Here is a 7,311-nt window from a genome sequence, read left to right as displayed (position 1 = left end):
ATTGGAAGGAGAGGTCCTTGGTCTTGTGAAGATCATATGCTCCAGTACAGGGGAATGCCCAGAACAGGGAGCAGGAGTGGGTTGGTTTTGGAGCAGGGCAAGGGGTGGGGATATAGGAGACTTTGGGGATAGCATTTGAAATGTAAATGAAGAAAATATCTAATAAAAAATGAAATTTAAAAAAAGAAAAAGAAAGTGGTGTGGAGTTTGAATAAAATTTACATAGCCCAGTATCAATAGAACATCTATATCTCCTGTAATAGTTAACTATATTACTGCCATATTATTTTGTCATGCTTCATTTTCCTACATTTTAATTTTACCTTGCATTATCCCCATCACTTGGAAATCCTACATATTTATTTTTTAAGACTGAAGAAGATCCTGTATGACCCTACGGAGCCTTAGCTTACCAGGAGCCCCCTGATTGAACCATGTGGAGCCAGGATCAATGCAAAAAGCAAGAGGAATTTATTGTTCCAGTGCACTGGGGTCGTCCCAGACCTGAAGGAGTAGTGGCAACCCCTGGTGCCCGTTCAATGAGTTTTTATATAGTTTCCAGGGGTAGAACAGAGCATCAGCAACTAGGCATAATATGATGGTCTTCTCTATCCCTTCCTGTCTTTTTGCTAAATGTTTGAAGAGGAGAAAAAAATATGAAGAAGTACAGTTTTTTTTTTTTACCATAACTCCTAAACCCATCATTATCAACTATTTCATCTATATATCTATACATATGAAGTACCTGCTTTAGTAAGCATAGGATACAAATTCTTTGTAGTATTAAGGTATAGAAACATGTGTTTCCTATTGTGTTCATGTATTCATATAAAATGAAAAACAAAGCATAGAACAGGTATGTAACACAGAACCAAGAAGCACAAAACAGTTATGCTGAGACATGGAGCCAAACAGTTACATTAGTACCTTGACCCAAGCCTTTGTCAATTGTGTGACTCTAGGAAAGTGGCTTAAACCAATCTGTGATACAGATTCTCGTCACTGAAACAGAAGAGGAATAAGATCTATTATATAGGAATACTCTAGGAACAGTAATAAGATCTATGGTATAGGAATATTCTAGGAACAGTAATAAGATCTATTGTATAGGAATACTCTAGGAACAGTAATAAGATCTATTGTATAGGAATACTCTAAGGCCTAACCAAGATAATGTTTATCGAAGTACAGCTGACATTATCAAACAAGTGGTGGTTTATTTAGTTTTTATTATTCATGATGAAATAACAGTCCTAATATTGAAAGTGTCTCTACATGCATTATTTTATTTGGTGGTTAAACCTTCAACCATAGGATGATTAATGTAAGTATAGATTTAACCATTTTATCAAGTAAATATTACTAGCAAATACTTGCTTGAAAATATTATGTTTGATTTTGTACAAAAGATGAATCTTTTAAAGATTTATTTATTTATTTATTTATTTACATTTCAAATGCTATCCCGAAAGTTCCCTATACACCCCCGCCCCTGCTCCCCTACCCACCCACTCCCACTACTTGGCCCAGGCCTTCCCTTGTGCTGGGTCATATAAAGTTTGCAAGACCAAGGGGCCTCTCTTCCCAATGAAGGCCGACTAGGCCATCTTCTGCTACATATGCAGCTAGAGACACGAGCTCTGGGGGTACTGGTTAGTTCATATTGTTGTTCCACCTACAGGGTTGCAGCCCCCTTCAGTTCCTTGGGTACTTTCTCTAGCTCCTCCATTGGGGACCCTGTATTCCATCCAATAGCTGGCTGTGAGCATCCACTTCGGTGTTTGCCAGGCACTGGCATAGCCTCACAAGAGGCTGCAATATCAGGGTCCCTTCAGCAGAATCTTGCTGGCATGAGCATTAGTATCTAGGTTTGGTGGCTGATGATGGGATGGATTTTTATTATTTTTAATTTAATGAATGCTTACATGTATATATTGGTACCAAGTGCATGCCTGGTGCATATGGAGGTCAGAAGAAGACATCAGATCTCTTGGAAATGGAGTTATAGGCAACTGAGAACAGACTGAAGGTGATGCTGGGAACTAAACCTAGATCATCATAAAAAGCAACATGTACTTTTAACCACTAAGCCTAAATTCTAAAGCAATTTTGTGATATATAAAAATTTACACAGCTATATTTGATATTATTTTAAGGCTATATGTACATAGATATGTACACATACACACACACACACACATACACACACACACACACACACACACACACACACACACACACACATATATATATATATATATATATATATATATATATATATATATATATATATATATATATCCATCCTTCAGGCTACAGAAATCCCATGGTTTTAATATTTGAGGTTAAATTTCTTATGTTCTTGCCTTTGAACATTTTGATCCATTATTTAATATAGTTTAGTTTGGTTCACATAGGGTAATTTTACATCTAATTAACTCATTCATCTTTTCTCTGCTTAACGTATTCAAAGGAAAGTGTGGTTTGGGAAATGAATTTTTAAGACTCTTAGAACTGTTCTACAGGAGTCGGTGGTAGAACTGCTATTTCTGAGTCAGATTTTTATGCATAATTTAAGAAGTAGATATAAGGGAGTTCTTTTAAAGATTTGTATGTAGCAGACAGGATGTTATCTGATCCTTTCATAGATAACATCATACAGGAAACACATTGCTCTCAAGAGCCAGGTAATAAATTCATTTCCTTACACTCTTGTGTTATATGAAATTACAAAAAGATAGTTATTTTATAGTTGATATCTAATTTTTAGTGATCAAAAAGACATAGGACAGATTTTTAGTTTTGTTCTCATGGTGGTTGCTTGATGCAAAGTAAGTCGGTATGAAGAAGATGTTAGAGGATAGGAAACTTCCAAATGCAAGTGGAATTATTCTTCGTATTTGCATTAAAATTGAGTTGCCTGAATCCCAGCATTAATGGTGGATGCATTTCTTTCCTTTCAGTAGGATGAGGTAAATATAAAATGAAGCATGAGGACTGCATTTGGAGTAAGGGATCATAAATACCTGAGAAGTACAAGACCACTGTCAAAAGCAGATCTCTGGGTGGTGTATTAATGTTGATAAATACTTGGCTTAGATAGTTTTCTCAGATGACTTGGAGACTTGTCTGTGAAAAAGGGGGGAGATGTGGAGATCCTTTTGGGGTGATACTTGGCAGGAATATGACAATGGCCAAGGACAAGGAAATGAGTGGGTTGGCAGGGATCTGAGATTAGGCCAAGATAAAGAAGTAAGTCCAGATAGGAATCTGACATTAGGGCATGACAAAGAATTAAGTTCAGGCAGGGACACAACATTGGTCAAGGACAGGAAGTAAGAATCTGATTTTAGGGTAGAACAAAGAAGTAGGCTCAGATATCTTGATCATCCTTAGAAACAGCAGTCACCAAAGTGATCATGGGGCTTTGTGTTTGTTGTCTTGCTTGTTTCTTGACTATTGTCTTGCTTGATACCCCATTGTACTACTCTCCTTTAATACATGCATGTAATTAAAATGGTATAAAAGCTGATTAGAAGAACCTAAAGTTTGGGAGAAGAGCATCACTTTAGGAAAAGTTGACACAACATTTTCCATGGTTTGGAAAATGTTTGAATGTGCATCTTTGATTAAAACTATGGATCAATTTGTGTAGATAACACAACTGTACAATAGGAAAGAATGGTGGCTTGGTAGAAAGAATATGAGGGTCTAAATACTAGTCTAAGTTTTGGGGGTATCATTCTACCTTAGTTTTTATTCCCATCCATCTACTTCTTCTCCTAACCTCAGTGGATTTCCTTACATCTTGAAATTTCAGTATGATCAGTATTAAGTAGTGAGACTCATATGCCACTATAGAAAGTCATGGAGGAGTCAGTGCTAAAGATCAGTTTAGTTTATAGTTTGAATTCATATCAGGATGGCTATAAGGAAAGAACTTCTCTTAATATCGACTCCTCGAGCTGTGACATGAGAGATGGAGAAGCCCTCTGCCATAACTGATGACATCTCACTGAGAAATGACAGAGCAGAGCCCAGCAGCCAACAACCAAGACAGGAGTCAGAGCCGAGACAATGGGCACACAGCGACATAAATAACTCATCTGTAGAGCGATAGGTCTACTCTTATAATTTATGTTTTGATTAATGACTGAGGCTTTACAGGTGAGGTAAAATAATTTGATATTAAAAAATCTTTTGATCACTATTATGAAGTCATTTTAAAGACATTCATTTGTTCTTTGACATCATTAAGTAAGAAGTGAGTGTTATAAGGCTATATGGTAAACTGCAAAGCACTGGGTAAATTGAGTTTAGAGAAGCATTTGTTGTAACAATTATTTCATAGGAATAACAGATTTATAGATCAAATTTATGAAGTATACCACTATGAATTAACTTCAAGGAAAATATCAAATGTATTTGACAGTATAAGTCATAGTCAATTTGCATTTATCATACTGGTAAGAAAATTAACAAGATACAATTAATTGTAAAAGTATGCCATAATTGGAGTGGATATTTAAAGAAAAAATGTAATTGATTTTTTTTTCAGTGAGCAGAAAAGGGGCACACTAGGCTTAGCATATACAAAGATGTCACATAGATAAACAGAGCTATTTATCTTCTCTTTGTGGTCAGCAAGATTAATATAAGGACAGTCAGGCTGGTTGGCAACAGGCAGTTTAATCTCAAAGAGCATTCTTTACTAAACAATGCCACAAGGGACATTTTTAGAACAATGTATTAATATGTGACTAGATTTAATGAATTCAAAAATTTGTTGGCAGTTCTTAGTGCATTAGAAGGGCAGTGAATTACCACAGGCTATGTAAAGAATTTGTTGGGGGAAACTTGGTAGAGTTATCTTCATACTGAACATACAGCTTTTCTTAGGCCGAGGAGATGGTTTCCTGTTGAAGAGTGCATGCTGCCCTTGCAGAGGGCCTGACTTGAGCTCTCAGCCCTTGCCTACATGGAGTGGCTGTCCACTACCTGCTGTTCCAGCCCTAGAGAATCCAGGAGCCTCCGTGGGCATGAACACTCACACACACACACACACACACACACATCTACACAGATACACATAGTTAAAAAATAATTTTCTAAAAAAGATTTTCTTATGTTTAAGATAATATTTTACATCATCCACAGGCTTCTGGCCCTACCCAGTATTTCTGAAAAGTAGTTCTGTTCTCTGGAGCTTTTTCTTCTCCAGAGAGCGAGAAAGGAACTGAGCAAGGACCGTTTAGGGTTTGAGATCAACACGTCAAAGTTCGGTGCTTTTAGTAACTTCACCTTCACAGGTGCTCGCTGATCCCACTGACTGATTTTTTTCATTGCAAAATTTCTCTAATATTTTCACGTCTCGTGTGGCAGTTATTTTTCATATATATAATTGTATTGAGCTTTTTATTTTGTTATTCAAGAGTGTGCACTCCTAGGATTCTGTAAGTTTGTAGCAGCTGAAAAGTCTACAGCTCGGCTCACTTCACAGTGTTGAGAAGTTGATGGACTTCAGTAGCATGAATGGGAGTGTGCAGAAGGAGGAGCCTGGGCCGAGCTGCTCCCTTAGAAAGGACTTGGAAGAGCGGCTTGATGGTCTGGAGGAGCGAGGAGGCTACTTTTGTGGGTTAGGTTCCAAAGATCGCACAGCTTCTCAGCATGAATAACAAGAGGCTTCTCTCCATCCAGGGAAGCAACTATGGAATTGATAGGTTCTTCTTCACTGGTTTTGGCATCAACCAGACCTTGGGGGCTAGTATTTAGCATTATTATTATTATTACAGAGCAAAAGACCAAACATCAACAGCTAAACCTTCAATTTTTTTTCCCTATTTTTTTTATATTACACTCTGTACCCAGCATTTATTTGTACATGTGTTCAGGAATACGATCTTTTATTATTCATAAGATGACAGTGGTAATCATGAAAGTTAGGGTTCTTCGTCTCCGCGGTTAGCTTTGCAATATCACTGTCGCAGTTCTTCTCTTTGGCTACATCTTCAGACAAATACAGTGAAGCCATTGACGTTTGCTTTTAAATTCGTGGAATGTTTCTAACAGAACAAACTTCATTAAAATTCAGAAGGAGTAGAACAACTTGCCTTTAAAAAAATTAAGTAAAACTATCAGTCTAGAGGTATATATCTTTGATGATGTAAGTACCATTCTGGCGAAAATTGAAGGATTTTGTGGTTTCTTAAGATACTAATGCACTGAGAGAGAAATCGACGATTCAATTCCTTTAGCTGCAAATTGCCTTTGTATTGTATTTCCCCCTATGGAATAAATAAATAAACATCAGCACCCGCAACCATCCTCAACTTCAGCTCCATAGGATCCAACACCCTCTTCTGCCCTCCAGGAACACCTGCACACATGTGGGGTACAGTCACACAGAAACAAACACGTCTAATTAAAGATTCTTTTTGTTTGTTTGTTTGGTTGGTTGGTTGGTTGGTTTTTCGAGACAGGGTTTCTCTATGTAGCCCTGGCTGTCCTGGAACTCACTCTGTAGACCAGGCTGGCCCTGAACTCAGAAATCCGCCTGCCTCTGCCTCCTGGTTTCTGGGATTAAAGGCGTGCACCACCACGCCTGGCTCACTAAAGATTCTTAAGTTATCTGTTTTAAAAGACTGTTAAGAGTCTTGGGTCTAGCATCTTGATGGTGATACTTGAGAAAGAGAATGGACTGAAGCGAGACAGAATTTAACATTCAATATCAGGAGTTTAACATCTTATGACTAAGTAATTGGGAAGGGGGAGGAACATGCTGTCATGTAGGAAAAGTTAAGAATGATTTCAATTCATAAATGAGAATAGGGGTTTTCTTAAAGACAATAGCTGCATTTTTGTTTGTTTGTTTTCCCTTCATCAAATGTAAAACCATGTAATGGAACTCTAACGTAATGCCCACCTGTAGAAACGTGTGAACACTGATTGCTTGGCAGCGTGAGTGTTATCACCGGAATGAGCAATGCTGGCAGAAATTGTCCTTCAAGTAGTACTTTAATTGTGTAGCATTAGTGCAGACAAAAAAAAAAAAATGCAGAGGTGCTCTTAAAAGTAGAAAATAAGAAGTAAAAATTAATCACGATCTTGTCATCTAAAAGAGAACAAAAGAAGAAATTCACGGATGCAGAAGTGCCCAGGGCTGACCTTGAAAAGAGTAGAATGGGAGGGACGAGCTTGTCATGGCAACCTCAAGGAAACAAAGATTTGTTTTAGATTTGTTGCCAATGCGTTAGGCACAGAGTTATTACAATAATTGCATTTCTTTTCTTTTCTTTTTTTTTTTTTTTTTTT

At 37.4% G+C, this 7,311-nt stretch overlaps 1 protein-coding gene across 13 annotated transcripts in view; it reads left to right on the top strand.

Moving 5' to 3' along the window:
- Cadps2 (calcium dependent secretion activator 2) overlaps window positions 1-7,311 on the top strand; it is a 518,996-nt gene that overhangs the window by 215,000 nt on the left and 296,685 nt on the right. The gene's annotated exons all lie outside the window — the stretch shown is intronic.

Source organism: Mus pahari, chromosome 2 (genome assembly GCF_900095145.1).
Source record: "Mus pahari chromosome 2, PAHARI_EIJ_v1.1, whole genome shotgun sequence".
Classification (NCBI taxonomy): Eukaryota; Metazoa; Chordata; class Mammalia; order Rodentia; family Muridae; genus Mus; species Mus pahari.
This window is presented reverse-complemented; position numbering and strand designations above follow the sequence as displayed.